This window comes from Protopterus annectens, chromosome 4.part0 (assembly GCF_019279795.1).
Source record: "Protopterus annectens isolate FY-2018-M chromosome 4.part0, PAN1.0, whole genome shotgun sequence".
In the NCBI taxonomy this organism is placed as follows: Eukaryota; Metazoa; Chordata; order Ceratodontiformes; family Protopteridae; genus Protopterus; species Protopterus annectens.
The window spans coordinates 1,699,881,479-1,699,898,836 of NC_056733.1; positions in this window are offsets into that span (position 1 = coordinate 1,699,881,479).

A 17,358-nucleotide genomic window follows, 5' to 3' on the forward strand; every position below is an offset into this window, starting at 1 on the left:
TGCTATCTCCAGCAGTATTCCCTGCTAGCTTCCTACTAAATCTGTTGCTTCCTTTTTCCTCTCTGTTTACTCAGGGAGGAGCCGTGTGCAAACCAGCAGAAACACGCTCACAGTGGCTTACACGCGCGCACACATGCTTACACGGTTCAGAATCTGCTTATTTGGGTTAAAACGCGTGCACACCCGCACAGTGTTAAACATCTCCCAACACGATCCCACATGCTCAGTCTGCCTTACACGCGCACACACTGTCTTACTCGCGCTTCATGGCGCTGCGTCGCATGCACACCCTGCAAGAAACTTGGGTGTAGGCAACAGTGTACACCTTCCATTTCTTGACTTTCTCATGCTTATCTAGTGGCACACCTCTTTCCATGATATCTGTCTGACATCTGTCATGTAACTCTGTCCTCCAATGAACTGCATTTCTTTCTACCATTCCCCCCTGTGATGTCACCTATCTCCTACTCTGTTCCTCCCTCTTCTGTAACTCTTACACTACTCAGACTTTGCTCATTTGCTATGTGACAGTGGAATTCAGTATCCTAACACTCATTTGCATCAGATTGCCTACTAATGCTTAGTTACATGTCTTAGACTCAGCTTCCCCCCTTAGCAACCACTACACGGTGGCCATGTTGGTTTTGGTCTGCTGGCCCCTGCATTGACATTCCATGTATTGTATAGAACCCACATTTGTGGGTTTATAACCTTCGTTTTTATGTTTTATACAGCGCAGCCCGTTTGCGCGGGACTGCGCTGGGTTTAAACATCGGCGATCGCCGAAAAAAAAAAATTATATTTTTAAGATATTTGCATCAGGTTACCTTGCCAATGGCCACATATTTGGCCATTAGCATGCTGCCTGACACATATGCACCCTTTATTTGGAGCTGACATGGCTCCATTGCAGTTTTTGCAGAAACGTACTCAGTTGTCAACTGAGTACATTTCTGCATCTAAAACGGCTCTTACACGGGCTGTTCTGGGCTTCCTGGATCGCTAATCATCCTCATTTGCATGCTATTCGGCTGCAAGTGAGGTGATTAGCTTATCCACGCCCACTCCGTGTAAGAGCCATTTTAGCTTGTCTCTTACACGGACTTTGGGCTGTTCCTGGATCGCGAAGGCTGCATGGAGTCTTACACTACTCTTAGACTCCATGCAAGCCTTCGTGAATACGGCCCAGCATATATAATATAAAGGGAATGGTTGTCAAGAATTATTATTGATAGAGAAGCTGTAGATGATATGAACAAAAAGAAGCAAAAATCATGATAGGAGACTTTAATAAGGCATTTGACACAATGCACATGAAATCTTATGGGTAATAATGAAAGAATATAATATAAGTGAGAAAGTTAGGAAATTAAATATGTCAGTGTACAGTAATAATAAAGTAAAATACTTGTAAATGGCTGGTTAAGCTAAGAGATACACATGAACAGTGGTATAAGACATGGATGTCAAATCTTTGCATTAGTTATGAATGTGATGGTATGTGAAATAAATTACAAAATGACGGAGGTGGGGTATATAACACCAGAAGGGTTAAGAATTCCAGTTCTGTTAACATATGCAGAAGACATTATAACAAAAATAAAATGTGGATAAAAGAAGTAATAATTTGCACAAATGTGTGCCTAGATATGATAGAGATGCTTTAAATAAAGAGAAAAGTAAAGGTTTGGGTGATGTAGTAAAGATCGGGTATATATTTTACAATGAACGAAAATTCTGTGATAGGTTCAAAATTTGGGAATAAAAATGTAAGTAGATTTAAATGGGAAAAAATAATAGAAGAAATAAAACAAACCTATCTTTTCTGGAGAACATATAAATTATCATTCAGGGAAAAAAAGCTTATTTGATAAATTCAGTACTGATGGGAAAATAGTATATTTAGCAAGTATATTTATGTTGCCAGCAATATTCGAAAAGGGATTATTGCAGTTACTTGTTTTCATTTATATGGGGCTCTAGATTAAACCCAGTAAAAAGAAGAGTTTGTATGTAAATGAAGAAGAAGGTGGTTTAGGATTAATTAGCCCAGTGGTATACACTGCGTCAATAAATTTGTACAAAGTGTTAAAGTTGATAAATGAAAATAATGATAGATTAGTAGTAAAACTGTATAAATATAAGTATGATAAATTTTGGAGTATGATAAAAAAGAGTAAAAAGGGGAAAAGTGTATAAATGGAAAAATAAAATGTTACCAAGAAAAAAATATTTTTGTTGAAAATAAAAATTGATCATATAGAAACAGATCGAAAAGTATGGTATTGGTATAATAATGTAATATTAAAACATTGCTATGTAAAACTATGAGAAAAAATAATAGATGAAAAAAAGGAAAGCTATAAAAATGAGAAGCAAATGGTGTAATCAGAAAGTAGAATGTCAAGTTTTTTTTTTTTTTTTTTGTGGAGACTGGTAGTAGATAAATTGCCAGTAAAAGAAAATCTTCTATATAAGAAGAAAAGTGATATAATATGTTATATTGTCATAAAGAAGAAACTACGGAACATGTGATTCTGAAATGTAAAAGAGTAAAAAAGTTACAGGGAAAACTATGTAATGAAGATTTTTTTGAAGATATAAAATAAGTGGATAAAATAAACATGGATATGATTAAATATGGATGTTATAAGAATAGAAGGAAAGAATGTGTTAAAAGAATAGACAAAAAATATTTTATGTTATTTTGATTATATGGAATGAATAAACAAATTAAATTAAGTTTAATAGGTAAATGGATTTTAGAAACAATATTAAGTAAAATCAGATGGTGGTTATGGAAAAAGGAGTGGGGGGGTCTAACAGGGATGAAAATTAATAAATGAAATAAACTTCCTTAGTAATGCACAGAGGACAACTTGGAGCGAGTAATAACATGTAAGACTTTATTAATGATAAAGTTCCAGTGAAGTTTAGGAATAAAAGCACTTAACTCTGGTTAATAAAGTTTTATACATTATTGCTGGCTCCGGGTTGTGCATCACTAAGGAAGTTAATTTCATTTATTCATCTGTGGATTCATATTTCTCAGTTAGGGATGAAAATTAGTATGATTGTGTCAACATATTTGTATATATGTATATGTATATTTGTACTTGTTAATGTTTGCAAATATGTAAATATTTTGTAATGAGCAGTAGCAAGCACTGGCTCTGGTGTGATGTGGGCCAACTTTATACTGTCAGACCTATTTTTCTATTGTCTTTCTTAAGAAAATGTAATGTAAAAAACAGACAGTGTAACATCCATTCGGGGGGGCTTATGCCCCTACACCCCAAAAAAGACCACAAGGCACTTAAAACTGTGCATAGCAGGGGGTGTCGGAGGGTAGCAGTCCCCTTGCTGAATATGTATGGTTGCTTTTCACTGACATTAAGTTTGGAAAGCTTGACATTAGCATTTAATTTTTTTTTTTTTTTTACCCTTAAGCATTTTAATGTTGAAAAAAGTACAGAATTAGAATAACAATTAAGAAATGTGCAAAACACTTAAATAACAACCCCATCAGGATGTCAAATAAGTTTACTCTGCCTACACCTGCAGCAAAGTATGATGGTGTGTCCTAATAAAAACAATCACCCAGCTGACAATAAATATAGGGTATAACCAACATGCCATATTCAGACCAATTAAAAGCCCTATCACTGTTTTTAGTTTCCTACTGATTACTGAGGGGTGATCTGTGCTTGACCTACAAGGCAGTTTTGGCCCAACCCTGATGGAAATGTTGCAGATTCGCAAATCTAACTGCACGAGGGTTACCTGCTCCAAAGATCTAAACCTGATCTCTAACATGAATAGATCATGCTGGAGAGACTGCTATGTGTCCCAGAGATTGCCCTTCCTCAGGAATAGGCTTCCTATTCACATGAAGCACAGCCCTTCCCTGACCATCTTGAAGCACAATCTGGTCCAATGGACGGGAAGTCGCAAATTCACTCCTGGGGTGGCGCCCATGTCCCTTATGGACAGATGCAGTCTGTAAAAATAGTCAAAACCCTGCTTGCTGACCCTTGTTATCTTTCCCATAGGGATAGAAAATTGGGTAAAATCTGAGTAAAACTGGATAGGCTTGTAAGGGTTCCTGAATCATTAGCCTAGTAATCTCCTTTGATCCTATGAACCTGTTAACCTATGAAAAATGTTCAAACCTACAAATTTTAAACACACTCTAATAACTGATGCTGTATTACACAAGGAATATAATTTAATACAATCAGGATAGTGCATCAAAGAACACATACCTATACATGTATGATCCAAAAACTGTGTCCAAGGGGCCTATGGTTTATAAACAGTTCAAAGGTAAACTTAATTTGCCACTGGCTAGATGCATTTTCTTTGAATGTGGGTTTCAGTGCCTTTCTAATGAATGTGAGATTCAAAGGTAGAGAAGCTTACTGTTCATGCCAAGTCTGCTCTCATTGTGAGACTGTATTGTTTTGTTAAGCAAATGGCTATCAGTGTTTGTTTATAAAATTTGAAATACAAGTTTCATATATCTGTAATCATTGTAGAAGTAAAAAACAAATAGTATGCACACTGACAGCTTTGAACAGTATTTATTGTAACTGGGGATAAATAGACAAGTAATGGGAAACTGGAATGGCTGGGTAGGTGCTGCTGGGGGGGCTGATCTATTTCCCTGCCTAAAACCCCACTTGACTATGATGTGGATCTGGGTAATAGCACAACCATTTGATGAGATGCATGGGATAATACAGTCTGTTGGGGTATTATCACAGCTGCTGAAGTGTTTTGAGTATTTGTTTGCATAAATTTCTTTTTCAGGCATCTGTGAGAGGGCATAGACTGGAGGTAGGTCAGAAGTTTTTATGTGTTTTCAATGTAGATACTTTGGAGAGAGGGATTGTGATGGCAGGAACTAACTCTGAGATGAGAGACAGAGAGAGACAGACAGAGATTGTAGATACATGTTAAGGGCTTGGCCTTTTTTTTCAGGAAGGTAGAGTACGGAGTGCTTAATTTGGTAGAAGTACATTTTAAGTTCTTTAGCAGGGTTTAGCCATTTTTGTAGCTATTTAGCCATCTTTGTAGCTATCTAGTAGAAGTGGAAAGCAGTTGCAATATCAGCTGAAGTATATAGATGTGGCTGAGAGCTATGATCAAAGAGAAGTTGAGAAGGGTTAGGGAAGGGGAAGGAACTAAAGATATCTTGGATTGTAGACATAAAAATGATTTGTAGCCTTCAGCAAAGTCATTACCTAAGTTGCCGGAGATGGAGTTGTGTAAGTAAGAGGACTTGGTGAATTGACCAGTAAGCTGCTTTATTTCCTTCCAGAAGTGTTAAGAGCTGTTTGTGGTGGGCAGATGCTTATTTCTTAAGAAAAAAGAATTTAGCTGAGCTGGTGTTTATTCTGGTTTGCTTTCTCGGGGAGAAGAGGTAGTCTTGGTGTAATTGTAGGTCTGACATGTTTTGTTTCCAGTTTATCCATGCAGTATCGTTGTGTTTCATACGATTCTTAGTGTTGCTTGTCAGACATGGCCATTTCTGCCCTCTTACAGTTATGATTTGTTTTATAATTGTTTGATTATGATTGATTTGTGTGTTGTAAAGAATTCCAGATCAGTTTCTAGATCTTCTAGGAGATACAGGTGACCAATCTATGCTGTTCAAGTGGACATCTAAAAGAGGTAATTTTTCCTTAGGAAAGGTGAAACCAGAGACCATTTGTGGAGTGGAATTTATTGCTCTAAATGGCCATGAAGAGATAACAAGGACGAGTTCACTGAGTGAATCTGATAAGATGCTAATTTTAACACATCAGTTGACCATATTTGTAATAATAAGGCAAGGAGTTGTGTGCTCACCTGATTTGGGGCTAGATCTGGTAAGGTTCTTAATCAGTTGTTCTAGATAAATAGTAACAGAAGCAATAGTTTGTCAACTTTTTTGGCCTCAGAGCCACACTGAAATTCACATTTTTTTGGAATTATAGTATTTTTAGGATATCACAATGGAATTTTTTTAAACAATGTCTTTAAGTGAAAAGGGAGAAGGAATATGTAATGAAATAATGGTAAGATGAGTGTTCTTATCTATTGTTAGGCTATCTAATATCAGTTAGGAGCTTTATCATTAGCTTGGTTAGCATTATTATAGGATAGAATGTCTAGGGAAGAATTCTGTTTGACTAAGCACATAACACCACCACCCACTTGAGGGCCAGGCCTACAGTCAAACAAGTATGCTGTTGTTTGACTGAATGTAGTTAGAGGGGCTAAACGTGTCCTTTAGCCAAGTTTCAGAAATATCAATAATGCTTTTCCGTGGCAATCCAAGCTTTTCTGTGGCAAAACATGGCCTATTTTGTTGTTTAATCTGAAAATGTTGATGCAAGCTAAATTGAGGTGCTTATTTTGCTTATTTCAAGTGATGCAGTTATTGGATGAGGTGTGGAGATTGTTTGAGGGTGTAGTGAGGTTGGGTGGGGGGTGTTTGTTAGTCAAGTTGGGCAAGGGTTGAAATACATGTTACCAGATTTAAGGAATTTGAGTCTGAGATAGAGTGCTAAGGAGTGCAGGCATTTTCTGATGTAAGAGGAAAGTGCAGTGTGTTGCAATGTACAGATATAGAGTAAGTACTACTTTGTTGATGTGACTAAGTAGTTTAGAATAGCAGTATTGTCAGAAATTTGTGCTGCTTGACAAACTCTTTTAATGGTGTTTTCCCCATCTTTGAGTGCCCCACCACCCCGCCACCAGGGGTGAAAAGGACTTGTCCACACCCCACAAAAAAAAAATAAAATAAAAACAGACATTTTTAGTGAGTTTTTGGGTCATTGGTGTTCAGGGAGTTTCACTATTGAGGAGCTGATGTTCCTAGTCAAACTTTGAGGGAGAGAGCTTATAAGGAAAGTCATGGCAGTGACACATGACTGGATAGATCTCGAGGCAGTCATAGTTTCTTGGTCGGCAGAGCTGATGAAGGAGGAAGCCTGTGTAATATAAGTGGGAGTGGAGTGAAACTGGAGTGGAAAGTTGCTGAGTGCTGCAAGAAATGAGAAGGTTGCTTAGTCAGTAGAGATAACGGGGGCCTATCTAAGAGTGAAGGGGAAGAAAAGATCTGCTGCATAGACTGTTACAAGAGAGGGTGTCAGTTAAGCCTATCTGCCACCTTGGCTTGGAGTGTCATGAAAGAGAGAGAGAACAGTTAAGCCTATCTGCCACCTTGGCTTAGAGTGTTAGGCAGAAGCAGAAAATATTAGCTAATTGGCCAACATAGGCTGAACTGAGGACAATATATGTGGAGAGTTGGAGACTACTTTTAATCTAGGATAATAGTCTTGAGAGACAGGGATGTAGATCTGTCAACTAAGCTGAAGTGAAGAGGGAGTATGGAAAAATTGAGGAGAGTCTAAAGCTAGCTGAGAAGAAAGACAGCTAGGGCACTGAAGATTGTCTTCCAGCTAAGCTTACAGAGGTTATGTGAAAAGTAGTACAGGGAAAGGTATTATCAAAAACATCATATATTTCAAGTTGATTAGATTGAATGGAAGAAGGAGGTGAAAAGCATGTCAGCCTTACTGTTAGTAAGTCTAATTGAAATATGTCAGTCTATTTCAGCTAGGCAATGGCAGACAAAGATTATGCATGGAGGGAGGAGGCTGCAGTGCCAAGTAAACTATGTGGAAAAGTATAGGGTTGTGTTTTCCAGGTGAGATATTCAGCATCCCTGGAGAAGTAGTATGGAAAAGGAATTTGTGAGAAAGGGAATTATATGGAATATTAAGGAAGACTGAATGCAGCAAGGGATAGGATAACAGAGTAAGGAGGTATAGGTTGGGGGTGAAGGAGGTGTATCAAGTTCGGAATGGAAATAGTGGGAATGTATGCATCAAGAACGGTGAAGTGGAGGGTAGTGAGAAAGGTGTATCAAGGGGGATGAAATCTAGAAGGGAGACTGTGGTAGTGAAGGTTATTGAGATTGCAGGTAAGTAGTAGCTAAGTGGTATTCAGTCTTACTACTTTTTATTTCACAGAACTAAAATGGGTATATTAGCAAGTGGAGGGAGGATGAGAGAGTGTGATGTGTAATGACTGAATAGACTAACTGAGGAGGATACCTAAGCATAAAAAGAATTAAATAGGGGTAGGTTGAGGTGTGAAGAGAAGCTGTACTTAGTGCAGCGCAGCAGAGCTGGGCTACACCACACCAAGCTACCGAAAATAATCAATTAGTAGGAGGTTCCATGTCTAGCAAAGGAAAGCAGTATATTCAGGGTAAAAGTGTTACAGGGAACAAAGGAATAAAGACTAGCCAGAGATGGTGCTGGGAAGATGTAAGCAATTCACCAAGGTTCAGTCAAAAATAGAGGGGAACAAGTTGACCCCTTCAGTAATAAGGACAGGTAAGCAGCGGGGAATGTCAAGACAAAAGGACAAGTGCAATAAATTAAAATAAGTAGCAGAAGAAAGAGTGAAGTAGTAACTTAGGAGTCAAGCTGTTATGAAGTAGAATATAAAGTTCAGGTAGGATTAGAGAGAAGAGGAGAGGGAAAATGGGAGATAAGAGTGTAGTGACAAAACAAGACAGATGTGTAGAAAGTGAAAAGAGGCCAGCAACAGCTCAAGGAAAGAGCTAGAACAAGGTCAGCTAGCAGAAAGCAAGCAACTACTCTAAGCAAAAGATGCGGGGGTGTTGGTCCACTCCTATGAGACTCAAACAGTCTCTTTGACCCTTGAACAAGTGGATTAGATAAAATTACTAAGATTTCCAGGAGATTGTTTATTTCCTAATCAAACTAGTGAGTGAATGAAGAAAATATCTACAAGACAATCATCAGTGAGTGAGGGCTGCTTCAATTTAAATATGGTGGAATCACCACCAGTTAACAAGAAAGCCCTGCAGTGATGACTTACTTAATTAACTTAATTGTTTAGTGGTTAAATAGCCTTCCATTATCAATTGCAAATAAATTATAGGCAACTGGTCTGTGCTACCATGATGGGGTTAAATAATGAAATGGGGCAGCTTGAGGTACTTCCTACTGGTAAATAAAGAGACCGTGCTTCTTATAGATTTTCTTGGGTGGGCTCAGGTGCTGACAATAAAAGTAGATAAATATGTTTCAAATGGGCAGCAGATCAAGGGCCTCCAGCAGAACAGATACTAGGGAGTAGAGGCTCCACGATTTTATTGAGTAAACAAATTTGAGTGACTGCTTTAGTAAATAATTGCCTTAAGGAAAGAATGAAAAAGCTACCCTGAAAGATAGTATGGATCTGAATTTCAAGATGATGAAATTAACAAGAAAAGGAGAGTAGTATTGCTGGAACTGAATTCATCCTCAAGTCTTGTTAAGTACCTTTACAAGGTGGACCCTTTTTTCACAAAATCTCACCAAGATGACACTGATACATAGACTGGATCTTATATAACATATCATGGAGAGAGGTAGGTTAGATAGCGGGGCGCACAAGTCCCAGGATAAATATGTGCCCAATCCTGGTGTGCGCATTGGTTCCAGGACTGCAAAAAGAAAAAGCAATGTAGAATCCTGACAACATGGAAACATTATCTCAATGGGGTTAGACCAAGCTCAGGAAGAGAATGGCTCCCTGTTATAGAAGGGAATAGGGGTCTACAAAAAACACAAAAACTGATTGACCAAAAAAGATCTATAAAGATGACAGAGGGGACTGTTGAGGATAAGGAAGAAATTATGTATTTTACTTTTACGCAAGAAGCCCAGAATTTCCAGCTAGAAGACATTCAGAAAGATTAAAAGAGAGAGAGAAAAATTAGAGAAAAGAAAAATACTTACACAAGTAAAACTGTCTAGAGCTACAAATGCAAATTTGCATTCATTAATACAACAGCTCAATGATAAACATTTCATAGACAATCTATTAGCCACCTGGAAAAGAAGTAGCATAGGAAGTGCAAAACTATAAAGGACAAACCCAGATATTTTTGAAAGGTATAAAAAAGAAATATGGACATGGGAAAGAAAAAGTGAATTGATATGGTACAACATATATGCAATGGAGAAAGCAAAACTAATCAATACAAAAATGCAGCACCAAAGATATTTGAAGAGAATACAGACAAACGCATCCAGATATGGAAAATTTCACAATATAAAAAATGAGACAACAAATGTGGAAAATAGAAAAGAGGATTAGTAATAGATAAGCTAAGGAAATAGAAACTGAAGTTAAGGATTACCTGTGAAGTAAGGGATTTAGTGTAGAAAAATCAAACACAGGTAATGTCACATCATGTTGGAACAATGAATTCCCAAACACAGCATAAACAGGTGGAACAGGAAGTATCTAAGTACTTGTCACAGCATGATGCTCTGGAGCCTTCAGGAGGAAACCAGTGCAAAAGTTCAGTTGGAGATGAACAGCAAGGGAAGGAGCAGGAAACGGTGGCAACTGTGACACAGGCAATGTTGTGGAGTGATGGACCAATGAGTTCCCATATGAAGAAGCAGCAGATGACACAGGATGCAGTTGAAGAGGACATGTGCTAGGAAGATGTTTGGGAACTTTATGCAGAATGCCCACAGGAAGAGAGAGAGTGAAAAATGTACTCTCAGCTTAGAAGAAAATGATCCAAGGAAACTGTTGTTTGATTTAATAGAAATGGACAGACATGTTAACACTGATGAAAGAAATATTTTACAAGAAGTAAATAAGACCCAAAATGTTAGAAGTCTGATAAAGTAGTTGAACATAGTAGTCAAGATTATTAACATAAATTCATGTGATATAACATAAGTAGAAAGGAAATAATAGTGTGCAGCTGAATTAATAACAGATAAAGACTTACCACAAACATTTAGAGCAATAAGGGAAAAGAGAGAAGAAATAAATTCCGTCATGGAAATAGCAAATAGAAAAAAAAAACTATAAAGTATTTAATAAAATAAGTGTCACTGTTAGAAGAATATAGAAGAGGGAGCATATCAATAAAAATACTTCAAACAATAGAGGTGGTAAAAGCAACACAGTGTCATAACAGGCCAAGATCAACATATGGTATTGCAAATAATAAACTAAAGATATTAGCACAGGCAGAAAAAACTTAGAAGATAGGGAGATAAATATAAAGGAAAAGTACAATGTAAGAAATTCATTGAGGACCCCAAAAAGTTTTGTAAATAACTGAGAAACAAAACTAAAGGAACAGAAACATCACAAAAAAGAAGAAATAGACACAGTTTGGAGAAATATTTATGAAGATCCTGTGGAATATAACAACGATGCTGAATGGATAAAAACATTAAAAGAAACAGTAAGGAGTTCAAATGTACATGATATGAAATTGAATGAAGTAACTGCCACAGGAACTGAAACAAAATTAAGAAAAAAATCCTAAGTGGAAAACCCCAGGCCCAGATGCAGTATCTAATTTCTGGCTATAAGTATTAGCATCCTTACACAAAGATTTAGGTCTGAGTAAGAATTACTTATATGTGCCATCCCAAACAGACACCAGCTTGGTTAACAACAGTAAAAAAAAAAAATACTCCTCCTTAAGAGTGAACCTGTAAGCCATCCTATAAACTCTAGACCATCAACTTGCCTTCTAACAATGCATAAACTACATACTAGAAGTGATGCAGACAAAGTGTACAATCATTTAAAATAAACTCACTCATGGCACTAGAACAAAAGGGTAACTAAAGAAAGTCATATGAAATAAAAGATCATTTGTTGCTAAACAAAGCCATAATAGAGAATTGTAAAAAGGGGAAGAATCTAAGTATACCATGGGTAGAATTGCAAAAAAAAAAAAAAACAGCTGACAGCATCCACATACATGGATAAAGGAGTGCTTACATATGTATAATATACATCCCGCTTTGATAAATTACATTACAGTGACAGTGAAGCAGTGAAATATCACTTTGAAATTAAGCCATAATGAAGGGCAAATTATTATCCCAGGGATAAAAATTCAAAAGGGATACTCCAGGGTGATTCTTTGTCACCGCTGTTGCTTTATCTTGCCCTTAATCCATTCAGCTGTTTACTAACAGATTAAGTCTTGGTTATACTATGGCTCCCAGAAACAATATTTCTTAAAAACGTCTCATTTACTTTTTTTGAAAGACTTAAAACTGTATACTTCATCAGATGAGGAGTTGAAACTATGAACTGATATTGGTTAAAACGTTTTCAGATAATAAAAGAATGTCATTTGGTCTTGATAAATGCATAAAAGCAATGTTTAAAGCAGGAAGGTTGCAGTACCAAGAAAATAACAGTGTGAGACAGGAACAAATATGAAGGAACTTGTGCAAGAGGGAGTATATAAATATTTGTGAACTGAGGAAGGACTGGCAATAAAACATGAACAAATGTGACTACTTCAGAAGATTAAAACTAATATTGAAAACAGCCTTGACATCTAGGAATAAAGTCCAATTGGAAAGGAAAACAAAAAAACATGCTTCATGCTTATCAAATTATATATACAAATCAGTTATTCCAAAATTATATATTTCACATTCTGAAGGTGGTATGGGCCTGCTTAAAATTGATTACATGTAAATGTCTGCAGTCATGCGACTGCATACATATCTGTTGACCTCATCAGATTCAAACATAGTGAAAGTTTTAAAACATGAGGAGAGGAAGTGTAAGATGACTTCCCTACTTAGTTTAGCAGAAACATTCCATTGTCAAGTGGGAATGGAAATCAAACCAGAAGTAGACAAAAATCAGACAATGTCTAAATGTGCCAAAAACAAAAGAAAGAATACAAGGAGAAGGATCAGATGAAAAGGAAAGAAATTTGGAAAAGCCATAAATATAGTGGCAGATATACAGGTGTCCTGGAACAACCTTATGTTGATCAGTATTTGATGCAGGAATAGATAAGGAGAGATGAGATGAAGACAAAGATGAAAGGTTAATCATTTCAGTCCAGGATAGTGGACTATGTATACATTGGCTTACAAAGTCTCTTGAACATGTAGGAGAAACAGACAAATATAGGTTCTGTAAAAAAAGAATTGGAAACAGTCGCACATCTTGTTGCTGGGTGTGATACACTTATGGCAGAGGGCCTGTACACTGAAAGGCAAAATGTATTATTTTGAAAAAACACCAATATTTCACTAAATTTCAAAGCTCTCACCCAAATGACCCAAACAAATTCTGGATTACTATCATCTCTCTGCTCCACACTGGTTCTCCTACCATCCTTAACCCTTTCCCCTATCACTCTCTCTCTGAAGCTGCAAACTTACTCAACAAACACTTCACAGACAGCATCTCTAAACTCCTACCCTCTGGTAACTCTGCTCATCACAACTCTTATGTGTCACCTTCCCCTCCCCCTAAACCTCTATCTATGCTCCTCTGTCTCTCAGCCTTTTACCTTGTGACCTGTTTCTACTAAATATATCAAATCCCTGCTTCTTAAACTAAAACCATGCTTTCCCTCCACTGATAATCTCCCCCCTCAATTTCTAAAAATTGCTGCTGACTCTATTGCATATCCTGTATCTATCTTAATCAACAGCTCCATTCAGGAATCTACCATACCAGAAATATGGAAATCCTTCTATGTCACTCCTCTGCACAAAGGTGGCAACTCTGCTGAACCCTCTAACTATAGACCAATTGCTATCCTCTCACCCACTCCAAAATTCTTGAAAAATGTATACATACTCAACTACTGTCCTATCTCATTCATGAAAATCTCCTCAACCCCTCGCAACATGGTTTCCACCCTAAATACAGTACCTTGACTGCCTTACTATCCTTTACTCAAAAGGTTGCAGAAGCTAGGGACAACAACCTCCTCATCTTCTGTCTATTCCTTGATCTCTCTAAAGTCTTCAACACCGTGTCTCATCCCATCCTTCTTAACAAACTCTCAGACCTAAACCTCTCCCCTTCTACCCTTGGCTGGTTCCAGTCCTACCTTACTGGCAGAAAACAAGCTGTTAGATGGCAACAGGCTTTCTCACCCTTCCTTGCTGTTCAAACAGGAGTACCCCAAGGCTCCATACTTGGATCGCTCCTTTTCAGCATTTTTACCAACAACCTACATTCATTCTGCAGTCTCTCATCTGTAATACAATACACAGATGACTCTACTCTCTTATCTAGCTCCAATACTATATTTGAACTACACACACTAACACAGAATTCCTTTATATCTTTTGAAAAATGGCTCAGGAAACAATCAGCTAATCCTTAACCCTAGGAAAGCTCAACTTCTCTTCCTACCTCAGACACCCTCTCATCTAAAATCCAACTTTTCTCTTTCCTCCCTAGATAGCACCACTATCTCCCCTGCTACACACACCAAACTCCTTGGGGTAATAATTGATGACCAAGTAAAATTTGACTTGCACATACAACAGGCCATCAAAAAAAAAAAACACCAAAAACTTGGACTACTATATAGATACAAAAAATTCCTCACTACTGCCACTAAATGCATTCTTGCACAGGCATTTCTCTTACCTAGTCTTCTATACACTTCCCCCATCCTTACCAATATCCAAACTACCTCAATGCAGAAACTGAAACAAACCTACAACAAAATTGCCAGATTTATTCTAAACCAACCACTCTCTTCACATCACTGCCTCTCACTAAACAAACTTCAGTGGCTGGAATTTCCACGCCTTCTCCTACAATCACAACTCCATACTACCTTTTCCATACTCAACAACCCCTCTGCCTGCCCTACTCTTGCCTCCTATGTTACTCTCTACTCTCCACCCCCCCCGGCCTCTCCGGAGTGCTGATCAACATTTTCTCTCAGTTTATAAACCCAAAAGGAATATTGACAAACTACTTTACAAACACTCTGTCTCACTAAATTGGAACAAACTCCCTCTCCATATTAGATCCAACCTTTCCTTTCCCTGTTTTAAAAAGGAGCTTAAATCCTACCTACTAAACTTGAAATTATGCCGTTGCCTTGACCAAACATAGTCTTAGCCTGTCCCACTGTATAACCTGTTGCATCTCCTTTCTTTCTCTTTTAGTAACATCTGCTCAAACTAGCCTCCTAAACTCTCAGCTCTCCTTCTATAGCCCTAATATAACTCCCTTCTTTCTCTCCCCCTCCCATTCTCCACACTATTTATCTTCCCCCCCCCACTTCCTATCATACCTCTCAACCTGGAAACATCAAAAATCTGGACAAGGCCCATGAAAAATAGGTACAAATCTGTACGCTGATTAATGTAAAATTTTCATACATAATTACACAACCCTGCCCACTCCAATGGAATTGTGAAATACCAACTTTCAAACGCAAACTGAAGAACAGAACCAAAATATAGCACCAGAGTCCCCCGCAGACATTCCAATGTCACATTACCTGGGTATTTCACCTCATTTACCATAAACACTAATGTGTGCATACTGCTTTACTTCTACAATGATTATTTGGATTTTATTTTTGCATTTTATAGCACAATGCACAAACACTGATAGATATCTGCTAAACAAAGCAATACTGTCTCACAATGAAAATATACTTGGCATTAAAACTTCTCTGCCCTTGAAACTCAGATTCATTGAAACAGCATTGAAACCCACACCACATCCAAAGAAAATACATCTGGCCAGTGGTGGATAAAGATTACCTTTGGGCTGTTTTCAAATTAGAGGCCCCTTGCACACAAAACAAAAAACATATTTATAATTTAAACATTTTTCCAGTAGGCAATGAAACAAAAATGCATGAACCAATAATGATAAAACTGCCCTGTTCAGAACATTTCCATCATAAAAGTCGACTTCCACACACAATTGCATTTTACATTTATTGTTTGAACATTTTTCCAGTAGGCAATGAAACAAAATTCCTGAACCAATAATGACACAACTGCCCTGTTCAGAACATTTCCATCATAAAAGTCTACTTCCACACACAACTGCATTTTACATTTATTGTTTGAACATTTTTCCAGTAGGCAATGAAACAAAATGCATGAACCAATAATGACACAACTGCCCTGTTCAGAACATTTCCATCATAAAAGTCTATACTTCCACACACAGTTGCATTTTAAATTTATTGTTTGAACATTTTTTTCCAGTAGGGAATGAAACAAAATGCATGAACCAATAATGACACAACTGCCCTATTCAGAACATTTCCATGATAACAGTCTACTTCTACACACACACACACAATAAATAAATAAATATATATATATATATATATATATATATATATATATATATATATATATAAATATAGAATCACAATGGTGTAAGAGTGTAAGCCATAGGCATGTTGCACAGCTTTTTGCACTTATTTTCAATTGGGGAAGGGGCAAAAGGCCAAAAACCAGGGACGCGTTTTAAACATTGCTTGTATAATTTTGGAAAGTTGCCTGAATAAAATGTTGTGTTACCACCGTGCATTTCATTGCCAAATCATGAACCCAGAACCCTGTGCACTACAGTCAGAGCAACATACTACTAAGCCAAATCAGCAGTTTCCTGAAAGGCAGGATGACAAACTTAAATGGCTATCATTTAGTGAATTCAGTTCTCACTTCTCACCATAGCTCTCAACCTCTTAGCACAAAAAAACAGAACAAAGCCAATAATGGGGGAATACAGCCCCAAAATTGGGACACATTTCAAATACTGATCTTATAAACTTAAAAAATGCTAGAATAAAAGGTTTTGTTTTACCATTTATTTTCTGAAGAATGTGAAGTTTGAAATTCAAAATCCTGAAAACCAGAGATTTAATGAAGAACAGAACAAAAATGTGAGGCATAAATTCACAAGTGGTAGCGGCTAGGGACTTTAGGCTCTTTTTACCTGTACCCAAGGTACAGGGTTTGAGCCTGAGTACCTCTAGCCACCAGATGTATTCTGTTGGCATTTTCACACACACTCACACACACCTTAGAATCTGCAAAATCATTCATTCTGCTTTTAACTCAATGGCTTACAAAGAGAAATCCTGTGTTCAGTAATGTCCTCCCAGTACAACTTAATTTCAAGTAACTGCAGTTTCAAACAGACGCACGGCTTAATTCAGACAGGCTGATGGAGCTGACGTCATGATGATCTCAGCTCCAAAAGCGCGAAATCTTAACAAATAGATTGAAAAAAATCAGAAATGAAGGGGTGCCACTCGGGAATCATGGCACCCCATTATTGGGACCCCAAAACTCAGTAAAAACCGAGTAATTCAGGACGGTTGGGAGGTCTGCTCATATCAATATCTATACATTGTCCTTCTTTCGAACAACAATTATCTTTTTGTTTTTACTCTCATATGTAGTAAATTTTAGTCCACTACTATCAGCGCAACCCTTAATGTTTATATTTCTTTCTTTTGTTTTTCTCTTTATAATTAATTTT